This window comes from Anguilla rostrata, chromosome 19, assembly GCF_018555375.3.
Source record: "Anguilla rostrata isolate EN2019 chromosome 19, ASM1855537v3, whole genome shotgun sequence".
NCBI classification, from domain to species: Eukaryota; Metazoa; Chordata; class Actinopteri; order Anguilliformes; family Anguillidae; genus Anguilla; species Anguilla rostrata.
In genome coordinates this window covers 7,049,230-7,064,305 of record NC_057951.1, presented here as the reverse complement: position 1 = coordinate 7,064,305, position 15,076 = coordinate 7,049,230, and the positions used below count along the sequence as shown (strand labels likewise).

The 15,076-nt window shown below is 42.1% G+C and overlaps 2 long non-coding RNA genes across 2 annotated transcripts; one reads left to right on the top strand and one right to left on the bottom strand.

Annotated features, from left to right (window-relative positions):
* The first annotated feature begins 2,628 nt into the window (after nt 1-2,628).
* LOC135246093 (uncharacterized) lies at nt 2,629-7,577 on the top strand. The gene is made up of 4 exons (XR_010327495.1): nt 2,629-3,278; nt 3,560-3,703; nt 5,759-5,799; nt 6,390-7,577. It is a non-coding gene; the product is annotated as an uncharacterized LOC135246093 (long non-coding RNA).
* A 1-nt stretch (nt 7,578) lies between these two features.
* On the bottom strand, nt 7,579-10,512 carry LOC135246096 (uncharacterized). The gene is made up of 2 exons (XR_010327498.1): nt 9,467-10,512; nt 7,579-7,796 (listed from the first exon to the last, which is right to left on the bottom strand). It is a non-coding gene; the product is annotated as an uncharacterized LOC135246096 (long non-coding RNA).
* Between the last annotated feature and the right edge of the window lie 4,564 nt (nt 10,513-15,076).

Here is a 15,076-nt window from a genome sequence, read left to right as displayed (position 1 = left end):
CTGTGTGTCTGTGTGTGCGTGACAGAGAAAGAGAGAGGAGAGTCTGATTTTGTGTGTGTGTGTGTGTGAGAGAGAGAGAAGACTGCGAGTGTGTGTGTGAGAGAGAGACTGTGCGTGTGTGTGTGTGTGTGTGTGTGTGAGAGAGAGAGAGAGGAGAGACATTGTGTCTGTAAGTGTGTGTGCGCATAGAAATGTGTGTGTGTGTGTGTGTGAGACAGAAAAGACTGTGTGTGTGTGTGAGAGAGAGAGAGACAGACAGAAGAGACTGTGTGTGTGTATCTATATATATATGTGGGGGTGTGTGTGCATATAAATATGGTTGTGTGTGTAAGAGAAAGAGAGAGGAGAGTTTGATTTTGTGTGTGTGTGTGAGAGAGAGAGAGAAGACTGTGAGTGTATGTGTGCGCATGCGTGTGCATATATATGTGTGTGTGTATGTGTGTCTGTGTGAGACAGAAAAGACTGTGTGTGTGTGCCTATATATATATATATATATATATGTGTGTGTGTGGGGGGTGTGTGCATATAAATATGGTTGTGTGTGTGTGTGAGAGAGAGAGGAGAGACTGTGTGTGTGTGTGTGTGTGATTCTATATATATATATATATATATGTATACGTGTGTATGTGTGTGCATATATGTGTGTGTGTGTGTGTGTGTGTGTAAGAGAGAGGAGAGACTGTGTGTCTGTGTGTGTGTGAGTGTGTGTGCGTGCGTGTCTGTGTCAGACTAAATTCATAAAATAGGAAAACATTTCATATAACAATCCACAAGTCTCAATATCTACAAACGGCATAATATCACATCCATTTAATATACATCCAGGCATGAAACAGGGCTGTCCGTTGTCACCACTACTGTACATACAACATACACTATACGTACAGTACTTACTGTATACATGACCACAATAATAATAAAGTCTGGAACATTAAGATGGAATAACGCCTGACAATCTGTAAGTGTACTGTAAGCTGTAGTAACAAAAATGTCAGACCAATCAATTCAGCCAAGGCAACAAGCTAGATATTGCTGCTAACAGAAGCGGATCACTGTACACACGACCGCTATACAATTTATATAAATTTGAGGGACAATCAGAGAAAGCAAACATGCCGACCATCAGGTTTAGTTAGCTAAACGGACAGTGGCTTATAACGTGAGAATTATTTAAGCAACACAAATAAATAAAAATAAAATCTCACTCAAAACAAAGAATCGAAATGTTTTTTTGTTTTTTTATGCTAGCCAACATATGTTGAAATAATAGAACAGGCGGCTGGAAACAAGACACATTTATGATGGAGTATAACGGAACTTTGTCATAGAGATTTGCAGACTTCACGACGCGAGGAGAAGCATTAAATATTAGCCACATTAACAGGAGGGGAGTGGCATACCTGCTTACAACAAACTAGTTTGCTTACGTCAGCTAGCTTGTTTGCTATCTAGTTAATGGTATCTACAGCTCGCTAGCTTGTTCATTTATTGATGCAAACTGTTTCTCGCCAGTTGGGTTAAATGTATGGACATTATCGGACATCAACGCGAAGTGTATTTCCAAATAAAGTTCAAGTTAGCTGGCAATCATCATACATTAACTTCGGTGCGACAAAAAATAAACCTACCTTTCGGTCGCGCAGTTGTTGTGTGGAAATATTTACAAGTTTCAGACGGCACCGCATGGCGTTTCGACAATGGCTTTTTCGGGAAATGAAGTCCAACGCCAGATCCGATTCAGCAATCACAACTACTTATTGACTACAAATCCCAAAAGCGCTTTCAAAAATACAAAAATTGCGTCACGGTTTGCCAAACCGTATTTATTCGAATAAAGGGGACACACAGTTATTTTCTTAACGTTCTCAGTGCATTTCATGTACTGGAGCTACATTGCTATTTCCATAATTTTGAACGGATGAAAACAATTGATTAATTTTAATTTTCAGGAAGCATTCGTTATATAAATTTATATAAAAATAAAGCAAATAAAGTGGTCCATTAGTCATGGCAAAAAATGTGCAGAACCTTTTTGTGTACGAGTAATACGCTGAACAGAAGAATATGCTGTTTAAATAATTGTTTTACATTATATACCCTAACATATAAGTGATTAAAAATGTATTCTTTTAACAGTTTTCATGTGTAATGACTAACTCTCATATTCCTACCTTCGCGTGAGACGAGAACATTCTCTTTATTAAAATGCATAAATCTCAAGCAGATAATGAGATAATGACGTGTGCTTTGAAGTACTCAATGCAATTCTGTAAAGGTTCAGGACGGTTCCATAAACAGGAGATGGGCCCCCTCTCTCCCACTTTCTCTCTCTCGTGCTGCAGACCAATTGGGCCCGGTGTCTTATCTTAGTCATGCTAACAAACTAAAATATCAAGGTTACTGGGGGAAAAGTATCTTTGTTAATGAGCGTAAAAGATAAGATTCCCAAAATGGGAATCTATCTTTGCGTTCCTACAGACTGTACTAAAGCGCTAAAACTCTGTATTAAAGCGGTTTGAACTAATCCTTGCTTTCAGTGCCGAGTGTGTTTTAATTCAACATATATGGAATTCACTAGACCCGACCGAATCTACCGAGGAAACAGCCGTAATGTTAATTAACATCATGATATTAACCGTTGCTTGAGTGAAATTTGTTTTATTCAAACTGTTTTTGAGAGTCGCTCCTTGTCTGCCTACCTGTACTGTAGAACGAAGGAGGCAACACTGGATGCTCTCACTACGTTGACGTGCCAGGATAGAGCGGGAACACGGTTGTCACCATGTCATTTCATTGACCGAATGGGTTCCTGTGCCTTCAGAACTCCAAGAGTTTACGCTTGTAGCCATGGTTTATGAACTAAAACGTTGCCAAAACCAGTGCTGCTCTGTATTTCTATAGACATGTAAGAGGAAAAAGTTACCAGAATGTGAATTAGCTAGTCAAATTCACGCTTAGCGACGTTAAAATCTCCCTGAAGTCATAGACCGTAAAAAAACTCCACTCAGGAGCACGAGCGCAATGGCGGGGAAAACCTAACACCAAAGAAAAAGCGTAAAACGAAATTGTTTTCCCCTTTACTATAGTAAGTACGGTTTGACTAATCGTGACGTAATTTGTGTTTTTGAAAGCGCTTTAGGAATATGTAGTTAACTAGGCGCAAATGCTGAAGCCGATCAGACGTTGGACTTAATTTCCCGAGTAAACCCCTGTCGAGAAATGTGGCGCAAGTTTGAAACTTGCGAATGTTCTCCACAGCTACAGCGTTTGAGAAGTTTGTATTGTGGAAAAATAGGAATATCATGTATCATCGCTTATCATGGAGGCAGCTATGGTAACGGGGCACGGTCTGTCAATCATAGCTAACTGACAGTTCTCATTACCACGCCCAGACAGTTCGGATCAACTTTTGTAGTGGGGAATTTAGGCTTAGAAAAATACGTTTTAAAATACATTTAAATTACTGAATAATAAATAAATAAAAATAATGCAGATTTGTTTTGTTTTTGCCTAAAGACAACTGGCGTCACATTCAACCACCATGTTACTCCTTTAATAGACTGGTATCGTTTCCCTGTCCGCAAGGGGGCAAACAGCTCAGAGGCTGGATGGCTGGAGTCGTTCACAATCCTGAGCGCGCACGTGAGCGCGCTCTGGAGTGGTAAATGTCGGTGGGGAGAACAGAACGGCTGTTTCATAAGAGGTAACTGGTAACAGCTCCTAAGCCTTTCCACGGTCGCCTAGGGTCCTGTGCACTTAACTGGCATTCTAGTTTCTGTTAGTACTGTTGCTTGGTAACCCTGATACTTTTCTCAAGATCAGGTTTTTTGTACAAGGAGCCGTCGGCTGGTTTGAAAGCAGTTGAACGCGCACTGAGTTTATCTTTCACGTTTCTATTGAAGGCTTTTGGTCGGGCTGTGTTCAACTCTGTTGCTTGGCACATGTGTATCGATCCAAAAACTAATTGAGTCTATTGTGACATCACAATACTCGGCAGGGTCCGGGGTCGCGTCCTCTGAGCAGCGCTGCAGAGAGCTCACTTGCTTTTGTGCTTTCTGTCAATGCCGTGTATATTCCGCGGCAGCAGAAAGACGGAGGCATGATTAGAGTTGCCATTTTGCTATTAGGCCTGTCTGTTGCATTATCCCCGTTAGGCTGATACCCCTAGCAGTTGTTATATCTTTTTGTGATTCCTTGGATTTATACAATATTATGTCATCTGTATACATGGATAGTTTGTGTTCTTGATTGCTGATTTGTAAACTGGTGGTGGAATCTAATATTCTGATTTTGCAGGCTTGTGGTTCTACTGCTAGCTTAAGTAATAGTGGTGACAATGGACAACCCTGTTTTGTGCCTGGATGTAGATTGAATGGATGTGAATTATGCCGTTTGTAGATATAGAGACGTGTGGATTGTTAAAATAATATTTATTTACTCTGACTCTGTCTTTCTCTCTCACACACACACACACTCAGACACACACACACATTTATATATACACACACACAGACACACAATCTTTTCTCTCTCTCTCTTTCACATACGCACACACACATATATGCACACACACACACACAAATATATATGCACCAGCACACACACAGACACATACATGCACAGTCTCTCCTCTCTCTTTATTCCTTTCTCACACACAGTTTCTTCTTTCTCTCTCACGCACACGTACATGGACATACACACACTGTCTCTCTGTCATACACCCACATACACACACACAGTCTGTCCTGTCTCTCACACACTCACACACAGACACACACACACAAACAAACACCCACACACACTCAACAGCTCACGTAGCGTGTAAATATCTGTCCTCGGTGGCCTACCTGTTTCAAGGCTGAGCTGTTGTTGCTTCTATTTCCACTTCAACAATAACAGCACTTATAGTTCAGCAGGGCAGCTCTAGCAGGGCATAAATTTGACAAACTGACTTGTAAGGAAAGGTGGCATGACAGTGCCATGTTAAAAGTCACTGAGCTCTTCACTATGATCCATTCTACTGCCAATGTGCCTGTGGGCCACCATCTTATATCCGTGCGGGGGAACGTGTACAATAGATACAGTCGTAAGGGTGTTGTGGTTTGTACACAGTCCCGGATTCACTGTCACCAGTTCTGCTAGCTCTCCTGTGCCTGGGGAGAGGAGGGGGGCCATGCAGCTCCCCTGTCCCATTAGAAGGGGGGGGGGGGTCTCTTGGTGGTGGTGGGGGCTTCTACAGGTGGCCATTTGGACAATTAGAATGTAGCGTGAAATGTGAGCTTTTCTCAGGAAGGCAGTTGGGGAGAAACATTTGGGGAGAGCTGCTTAATAGAGTCCTGGAAGCCATAGACATTTCTGTGTGAAATGATCTGCTCGTGTTCTTTATCAGAACAGATACTGACACTGAGCAAGAGTGTCTGTTTTATGTTGTGTTCAGTCATAGTCAGTAGAACTTAAATTCACCCCCCAGGGAAAATTGTGGGTAACAGAAAAAATCTGCATGTATTTGTCAGCCTTTAAAAAATAGACTTTCATGTTATGGTGGGGTTCTATTACTTGCTCTGCTGTAATTCCATTTTTTGTCCAGAAAATCATTCACCTGTAGCACCCTGAACTAATTCCACCAATGCAGTCTTTCCAACCATCTTTTAACAAAGATTGTTAATGCCTCTGTTTTCATTTACATAATGTATGTTCATATGTAACATATTTTGATTATATTTTATTTTAAACATTCCCCCCCCTTTTTTCTCTCCAGCTTGTCTGCAGAAGCAGGAAGTCCCCAAATGGAGGCACTGTGTAAGCATGAGTTTGGTTTTGTTTGTTTTTGTTTCTGTGCACCACATTTGGCATATATTAGTGTATTACTACTGCCAGTCTTACATACTGCTACCTTTCTGCAATCAAATGAGTTCATTTGATTGCGTAGTAGTATGGGGGACTGTCAGTAGTAATGCACTAATGGAGAGTGGGGCCCAGTCAAATTTTTTTTTTTTTTTTTACCTTCAGAAAATTTTGAAATTTGCAAAAAAATATTATAACCCCCATGTTGCATTCTCGGAATTTTCGGGGGGCCAGATTGCCTACCCCTCCACTCACACCACACACACACCTCCCCCGCCCTTGGGGACCACCGACGTTGCTCAGGTGCGGTCTCGGGGAATCGAACCATCAACCTCTACCTCCTGAGGATCGGTTCAGCCCCCTACGCCACATACTCCTTCGCATTTGTCGCTCATTTTTTTGCGCATTTAAACAGAACAATGGACAAAAGCTGCACAAACTGAAAGGAGAGAGGGGGGATTGAACCCCAGACCTTGGCGCTGTGAAACAAGGACCATTCCTCTCTGCCACCGCAACTTTGACGTGTTTGCTTGTCTTTCTTGCAGTGAAATCAAGAAGCTGACTCCTCAGAAATGGAAAAGGGAAGAGGAGGAATCGGGGCTTGAACCCTCAACCTCAGCATTCAAACCCCATGTCAATGCCACTACACCACCATCATGTCTGGGTTCTCAGTCGGTAGTTTCCAGTGCTCTACAGAGACATTGTCAATCGGATGAGATTTATAGATGAAGAGAGTCAAAAGGAGAGAGCTGGGCTCGAACTCTGTACCTCTGTAGCCAGAGGCGGAGACACTACCATTAAGCCACGGTGGGATTAACGAGTTCGGCGGTGATTTTTTGGATAGAAGAAGATGAGCCCAGAGGGACAAAAATTGGGAAGAGCTCTGAATTAACCGAATAACTCCGCATCCAAAGACGACAATTTTCACGACACAATTATCTTTGATATGGTTTTGGAGTCTCTGTGGGAGGAGGGGGCAGGGTTCAGGGGGTGGGGGGAAAGGAGAGGGAGGGAAATTGAACTTACATCCTTCTGCTTTGTGGAGTGAGGTCCTGTTCCCTGCACCACAGAGCTCATCAAGGTTTATACAGACATAAACAGGAAGAGGTCAGCCTTGAGTCACAGATCCAGAGCAGGTGCTCTCCCTCTTGAGCAGACAGGCAAGGCCAGACAAGAGAAGTCATCATGCGTATAGCTTTAACACAAACACTTTCATTAAAAACTCTAATATGTGTTTGCTTTCTTTTAAAGTGTTTTAAAATGTAAAACACGTAGAATTATGTCCCTAAAACACGAAGAAGAGACTGTGGCGAAATATAAACCCACAGCATATCGTATGTAAGCTACTTTGTGAAGCTTTTGTTATATGTAAGGAATGCTTGTGCTGTGTTTATTTGTGTATTGAACAAGTGATTTGAAGTCCCATCCAATCAGATGATCTAATTACTGGGGTAAAGGTGTGCCTGCAGGTAATTAGTTGGTTTAAAATGATGCCTTTGAATGTTTTCCTTCACCGTGATTAAAATGAGATGGTTAAGCTAGCCGGTACTACATTTCTGAGAACACTGATCTCCTCTGCTTTCATGAAGTGCTGTGGATGTGTGCTGGGGACAGGGCTTGTAAATGCACATTATTTTTATTTAATGAAAGATAACTCAGTGTATGTTCTGCAGTTTCATTAATCTTTGAAAGATGTGCTGTCATTGCTCAATAAAAAATACACAATAAGAACAGTTTTAATTTCAGTAAATATTTATTATTTTGAATTGTGCGCAGCATTAAAAATCTTCATACAAAAAATATTTTTGATCATAACGAAGGAGTGCAGAACTTTTTAAGCCCGACTTGCTCTGCTGTAATGTCATTTCTTGTCCAGCAGAGGGAAGCAAACCCTTCACCTGTAGCTCCCTGCACCAATTCCACTGATGCACACCCCTGTAAACTACAGCTTCCTGCAAACAAAGTTGGGCTCAGTTTAAGCATGCATAATAAATAAATAAATAATACAAATACAATATCAAATTAAGATTACGGTGACACCTATTGATTCGCTAACCTGGAGAAATGGGAAGTGCAATACAACGAATTCATAATCAAAGATATGTAAACAATCTACATATTATGGTAATGCATGGACATGTTCTTTCCTTGTGTGTGTGCGTGTGTGTGTGAGAGAGAGAGAGAGAGAGAGAGAGAGAGAGAGGAGAGATTGTGTGTGAGAGAGAGGTGAGACTGTGTGTGTATGAGAGAAAGAGAGAGAGACTGTGTATATGTGTGTGTGTGTGTGGGCATATATATGTGTCTGTGTGCATGTGTGTGAGAGAGACAGGAGAGACTGTGTGTGTGTGTGTGTGTGCGTGAGAGACAGAGAGAGAGGAGAGACGGCGTGTGTGTGTGTGTGTGTGTATGAGAGAAAGAGAGACTGTGTGTTGTGGAGGAGAGAAGAAGAGAGGAGGCGTGTGTGTGTTGAGAAAATGTGTTGTGTGAGTGTGAGAGAGAAAGAGAAAATGTTTTGTGTTGTGAGAGGAGAGAATGAGAGAAGGAGAGACTGTGTGTCTGTGTTTGTGCGTGTGCAATGCACATGTGTCTGTGTGTGTGTGTATGTGGCAGAGGAGAGTCTTCTGCGTGTATGTGTGTGTGCGTGTGTGTCTGAGTGTGCGTGTTTGAGAGGGAGAGTGAGAAGAGTCTTCTGTGTGTGTGTGTGTGTGAAAGAGAGAGGAGAGACTCTGTGTGTGTGTGTGTGTGTGTGCAACCATATTCATCAAACAAAACAGTACCCTTTCTGCAGCAGTATGTGGCCTGGACATTGAATGAAAATAACAACAATATATACTCACAATCAGACCAAGTTCATAAAATATATAAATATTTCATGTAACAATCCACAAGTCTCTATATCTACAAATGGCACAATTTCACATCCATTCAATCTACATCCAGGCACGAAACAGGGCTGTCAGTTGTGACCACTACTGTACGTACAACATACACTATACGTACAGTACTTATATTTGACCACAGTAATAATAAGACGGTATGAAATCTGGAAAGTCTGGAACATAATGATGGAATAATGCCTGACACGACAGATGCAACATTTAGCCAAATCCGTACATTAACTGTAAGCTGTAGTCACAAAAATATCAGACCAATCAATTCAGCCAAGGAAACCAGCTAGCTATTGCTGCTAACTGAAGTGCATCACTGTAAACATGCCTGCTATCCAATTTATATAAATTAGAGGGACAGCCAGAGAAAGCAAACATGCCTGCCATCATGTTTAGTTAGCTAAACTGACAGTGGCATATAACGAGAATGATTTAAACAAAAAACTCTCTCAAAAGACTTGCATACTTCACGACGTGACCAGAAGCATAAAACATTAGCCACATTAACAGGAGTGGAGTGGCATGGCTGCTTACAACAAACTAGTTCGCTTACGTTAAGTAGCTGGTTGGCTATCTAGTTAATGTTATCTACACAGCTCGCTAGCTTACTCGTTTATTGATGCAATGTAAGGACAACATCGGACATCAAAGAGAAGTGTATTTCCAAGTAAAGTTCAAGTTAGCTGGCAACCATTACACAGTTAACTTTGGTTTGCAACAAAACATGTATTTACCTTTCGGTCGAGCACTGTTGTTGTGCAGCACATGGCCTTTCGAAGTCCAACGTCAGATCCGATTTAGTGATCACAACTACTTACTGACTACAAATCCCATAAGTGCTTTCAAAAATACAAATAATGCGTCACGGTTGGTCAAAACGTAATCAATTGAATAAAGGGGATAATGGTCATTTCTTAGGTTCTCTGTCCATTTTATGCACTGGAGCTACATTGCGCATTCCGCAAAATGTTTACCTCATAGTTAAACGTATGGATCTTTTTGTAAAATTTCGTTTAATTTTATTTGATAAATTTATAGAAAAATAAAGCAATATAAGTGGTCCATTTTTCATGACAACAAATAATTGTGAAGAACGTTTGTGTGTATTAATTTAATTAATTAAATAGTAATTCGTTTCAATATAGCAACTTACTTATTAAAAGCACGTAACAGCTTAGAAATCCACGGTGGTGATAATAATGGTTGTAATTTATCTTGTAGAACAAAACATGGACCTCTCCTAGACTTACGTTAACCACAGACCTTATTTTCGGCAAAAAATTAAATCCCTATGGGGAAAATGTAAATTTAAGTCGGAGCATCTGTATTAAACGACTAGGAAGAGCTCATGCAAAAATGCACTGGCTGAATTATTGCAGGGTACAAGTCAATAGATTTGGCTCTCTCTTGTGGAAAAAAAGCGCACTCGCAACAGAGCAGCCTCTCATCCGCTCACTTGCCATTAATCACCATTTAAGCGCAGAAAAACGCAGATCTCGGATATACATGCACACTAAAATCAGAGTTGAACCAGATTAAGGCAATACTCAAACTAGGGAAGTTCTTATGTAAACAGCTTTTTAATTATCTTAATTGTGGAAAGGTATGAATCTGAGAAAACATTACTGGATTAATACACCAATTTTAATGCTGCGCCCAATTTTAGGCTCAACTTTGGTCCACTCCTATCACACCCAGTGCCTAATGACTATTTGTATGCATTTTATATTGTTGTGTGTCACTTTGAAATAAACATGTTTGGGACGGCACGGTGGTTAAGTGAAACTTAAGTGGTGTGTGGGCCTGCCTTGCAATGGATTGGAGACCTGTTGAGAGTACAATCCCGCATCTCACTCACTGCATGCTTGGATAGGCTCCAGACCGCGCCCGCCCCAAGGAATGTCTAATCACCATCATGCGCACCTGAAAGCGTTTCTGTGTTCTGTGTTCGTTTCCTGCATCTCATTCAGGTGTGTCTTGGGTGTCTGTGATCTCATCTTCTTCTACCCTCTGAAGCAGCCGTGTGTCTACGACGATGTAGGTGGCGCAACGGTATCGTCGTCGTCTTTCAATGCCAAGGTTCCCGGTTCGATTCCCGGGTCCCCTTTATGTTTGTCTTGGATGTTTCACACTGTACGCTTTATAATGCAGAATAAGAGGTGGGTAGCTTGGGTGCTGGAGTGGCTCAGCGGGTAAGTGTGCCGGTCTCAGAAATTCTGAAATTGTGGGTTCAAGCCCCACTCCTGCAATGTGCCTTTGTCTAATCCCTGTTTCTCATCCACAGGTCCTGATGCGTGAGCAGATCCAGACGGTGTCCGAGAGGGTGCGGCGGCGGAGAGGTAAGTTGGTGGGAGGGGTAGAAGGGGGGCGCTGGCCCCCCGGCGGAGTGGAGGAGGAACGGTGGGGGTGTTGGAGCAGGGGGGGAAGAGAGAGGGGGCATCTTACATTTTGAACTGGCCCACAGGCCCAAATAGTTATATTATTTCTATATAGGGAGGGGGGCCGGCCAGCAAAGACCAGAAATGTAAGATTTCCCCCTCTCTCTTCTCCCCTGCTCTAATACCCCCACTGTTCCTCCTCCACTCCTCCGGGGGGCCAGCGCCCCCCTTCTACCCCTCCCCCCCAACTTACCTCTCCGCCGCTGCCGCCACCGCACCACCAAGGACACCGTCAGGATCCGCTCACGCATCAGGACCTGTGGATGAGAAACAGGGATTAGACAAAGGCACATTGCAGGAGTGGGGCTTGAACCCACAATTTCAGAATTGTTGAGACCGGCAAACTTACCCGCTGAGCCACTGCCGACCTCTGGCTCCAGGGCTGCAGAGGGTAGAAGAACCAGTGAGACCCAAGAGTTGCCCAAGAAAAACCAAATGGAACATGCGGGTTCGAACTCACGAGCTTCGCATTCAAAGACATCGACAGTACCGCTACGCCACCAGTCAGGCAACAGAACCAAGGGTGCTGCATCGGGTAACAGAAGATGAGAACCCAACAACACAAGAATATCTAAAGTAGACGCGAGATTTGAACACCGAAGCTTGGGTTCCAAAGATGGCGACAGTACCCTTGCGCCACCCGCAATCGAGCCGAGGCAGAGACGTTTCAGATGGTAGAGGAAGATGAGAACAGAGAACCGCAAGCGAAAAAGAGGCCAAGAACAAGGCTCGAACCCTGAACGCGCTGCATCGCAAACCGAAGACGACACCACTAGGCCACGGTGGCCGTTACGCTCGTGCCAGATTTTTTAATATTTTGCTGTGCAGAACTGGAGTTTTTCACAGGAGGGGAAGGTGAGACACATTACAAGCGACACAGCCTGCTTCAGTTTTCATCACGCCCAGTATTTCCTTTCTTGAGATGATGTGGTTAGCCTACTTTTTCTTCTTCTACACATAGACATTTAGAGTCTTGGTTTGTAATGTTGTGTTGTGAATTATTATTATTTTTTTGTCACAAATGAGGTCTGAGTCATTTAGAAGTTTTAGGCAACAGTGAAGCAGAAAAACAATCTTGGGCTCCAAATGGCAAAGGGCGTACCGTCCTACCCACACGAGGTATAACCTGTGCCCCCAAATTATTTAATCTAAAAACAGGTATATTTAATTATTGTGCACTCTTAGTCATCTAATTAATAACAAATTGGGAGTTCCCCGCGCAGGGTAGTAAATGTGTACAGGCAAACAGGCATAGCAGAGAGGGTCTGCCTATGCCAGATGATCAGACCACTGTCACATCACATCATATTGTGGTTGCGGCAGAGAATTGAATTATCCAAAACAAAAGGTTGTTTTGGCAATTTACAGTTCTTTGACAAAACGCCAAAAAAGTTATCAGTTTCCAAATTGTAATACTTACAAGTTGTCTTTTGCACATGTCAACATACACAGAAAATAGCTGGCAATCACATTCGTGGTTAGGTGATGATACACAAAATGCATTATGGGTATCTAATCTGGACAGACACATCCAGATCACCTTGGGCGGAATTAATGCTGGAAACGGTTTGTTTGCGGCCATGAGCGACACTCATCAAGCAGCCTAGCAGGAAGCCAGCGTCGACTCGTTTGCTCCCAGGACAAATCACCATTTTAATATCGCTTTGGGGAGAGCTTTCCACACGAAACATCCGAGTAGGTCTAACAAGTCTGTGGGAGAGCACGAACAAATCAACAAATGGATCTGAGGAAGCGATTTTTTTTAATTTTTATTTTAAATGGAGGACTGTTTAGTCACATCGTTTCGGAACAGCAAGTGCCTGATTTACACCACGTTCCTCCATCTGTAGAATTAAAACCAACTCAACCACTGACCTAAAAATTTGGTGGGCTGAAACGGAACAAAACGTGGTTGGTTACTGGAAACCAGTCTCGCAAACTGACACTTTCAAGATGCGGCCTGATAATGGCACAAACCAGCATTGCTGAACGACAGCGATTCAAAAAAATTGAAGCTAGAATAATTGGTTGGGAAAACAGCCTCCATAAACACTGGCCATTACATTACATTAGATTCATCCACAGTGTAAGAGAACATACAGACAGGTAACAAATTAAAGGAAAAACAAACGTGGTGTTTTAGTAAGTTGTTGGGCCACCACAAGCCACCAGAACCACTTCAATGTGCCTTGGCATAGATTCTACAAGTTTCTGGAACTCTACCCAAGGAATGGAACGCCATTCTTCCAAAAGTTAGTCCCTCATTTGGTGTTTTGATGGCGGTGGTGGAAAGCGCTAACACGTCAGTCCAAAATCTCCAACAGGAGTTCAATCCCTAGATTTCAAGCCTTAGAAAACTGCTACCAGGCCCCGGTTTACTATTAACTAATATAAAAACACAGCTTGTTTATCCGGTGCAATCTCAGCTCAGATTCCTATCAGCAGAATGTGTGAAGAGACTCTTTTCCATGACCTTGTGAAGTTAAATATTGTTTCCCTGTGCGATCCCTGGCTGCTCAAACCTGCAAATCAGGCTAGAGATGCATTTCATTCGTTCGTAGGACGTGTGAAAAGTGGACGCCACTTTAGTGATGATCCCTTAATGTGGGCGTGTGCTTTTTGCAGAGTTGTTTAAAGAGACCAGCTGTGATGACAGCTCGTGCAGTGGAGGACCAAGGCTAGAATTAAACTGGAAAATCTACAGTTTTAACACGAATGTCCTTTAAAACAATTGGATGACTCAGACATACACTCAGAGGTTGACTAGCTATTTCAAATGGGTATAACCCCAATATTTTGCCCCTAAAAGAATAGGAAGGGGAGGGGGCAAATACCTTTTGTTACTTTTACTTTTTTATGTTTTCTGTATTGTCATTACCAATTTCTTCAGTGGCTCGGAAAATGGTTTATTCAAAACAGCTGTACAGTAATTATACCTCTTTCAAACAATTGTTCTGGACCTGATATTTAGAAGTAACTTTAATATTTAATGTGATTGTAATGGTCTTAACACTGTTGTTTTGTGTTCAATGACATTTAAATGTCTGAATATCCAAATACATTGATGATTTAAAATGTATATATATATAAATTAATATTTAGATATTTACAATATATATTTAAAATATGCTCCTTTCTAGTATTTCAAATTATAATTATATTATGAATAAGATAAAAATATTATATATTTGTATTTCCATTCCATCTGTGATAATATGGCATTAGTGTGAGGAGACCTTATAGATGGCTATTCTGGGCAACAGTCTTTGAATCACCCATCTCCATGCATGACACTAAACACAACTCGGACTGAAAGGAACTGTGAAGAAGTGATTCACAAACGAGGGACAAATGAATAAACTGAACGAATATTTACGTGTAAATTGAACAAAAAGAAGGGGAAAACTACACGTGGCATTCATTATGCACTGCCTCTTCTTTTCTTTTCTTTTCTCTTCTCTTCTTTTTTGAGTTCAGGCCTCAGTAGTGGTGCAGTCCCGGACCCAGCATCTGGAAGTGATCTTGCGCCGCTCTCTCAGAGCGGGCTGAAAACAAAGGCTTTCGGTGCTTTAGACTTAATTAAGGGCCAGGATCTTCAGCCAATCAGAACATCCACGAGGACCCTAATCAACCCCCCCCAAAAAAACCAACACTATTTACTAAACACAGCCAGGAACCAGGGTAAGGCTTAACGCTCCACTGAACCCCTTCCCTTCAAATTTCTACGATTAGCAGGGGCTGGTCGTTCCTTCGGCTTTGTTAACTCGTTGTCCCTGAACGCTGCAGATAACACCCAAAATCCCGTCAGCATTTTATGACTGCCAGGGCGCTCCCCGTGATGCACGATATTGGAAAGCATCCTTTTCAAAAAAAAAAAAAAGAAAAAATCTATTCACTAAACTGTCA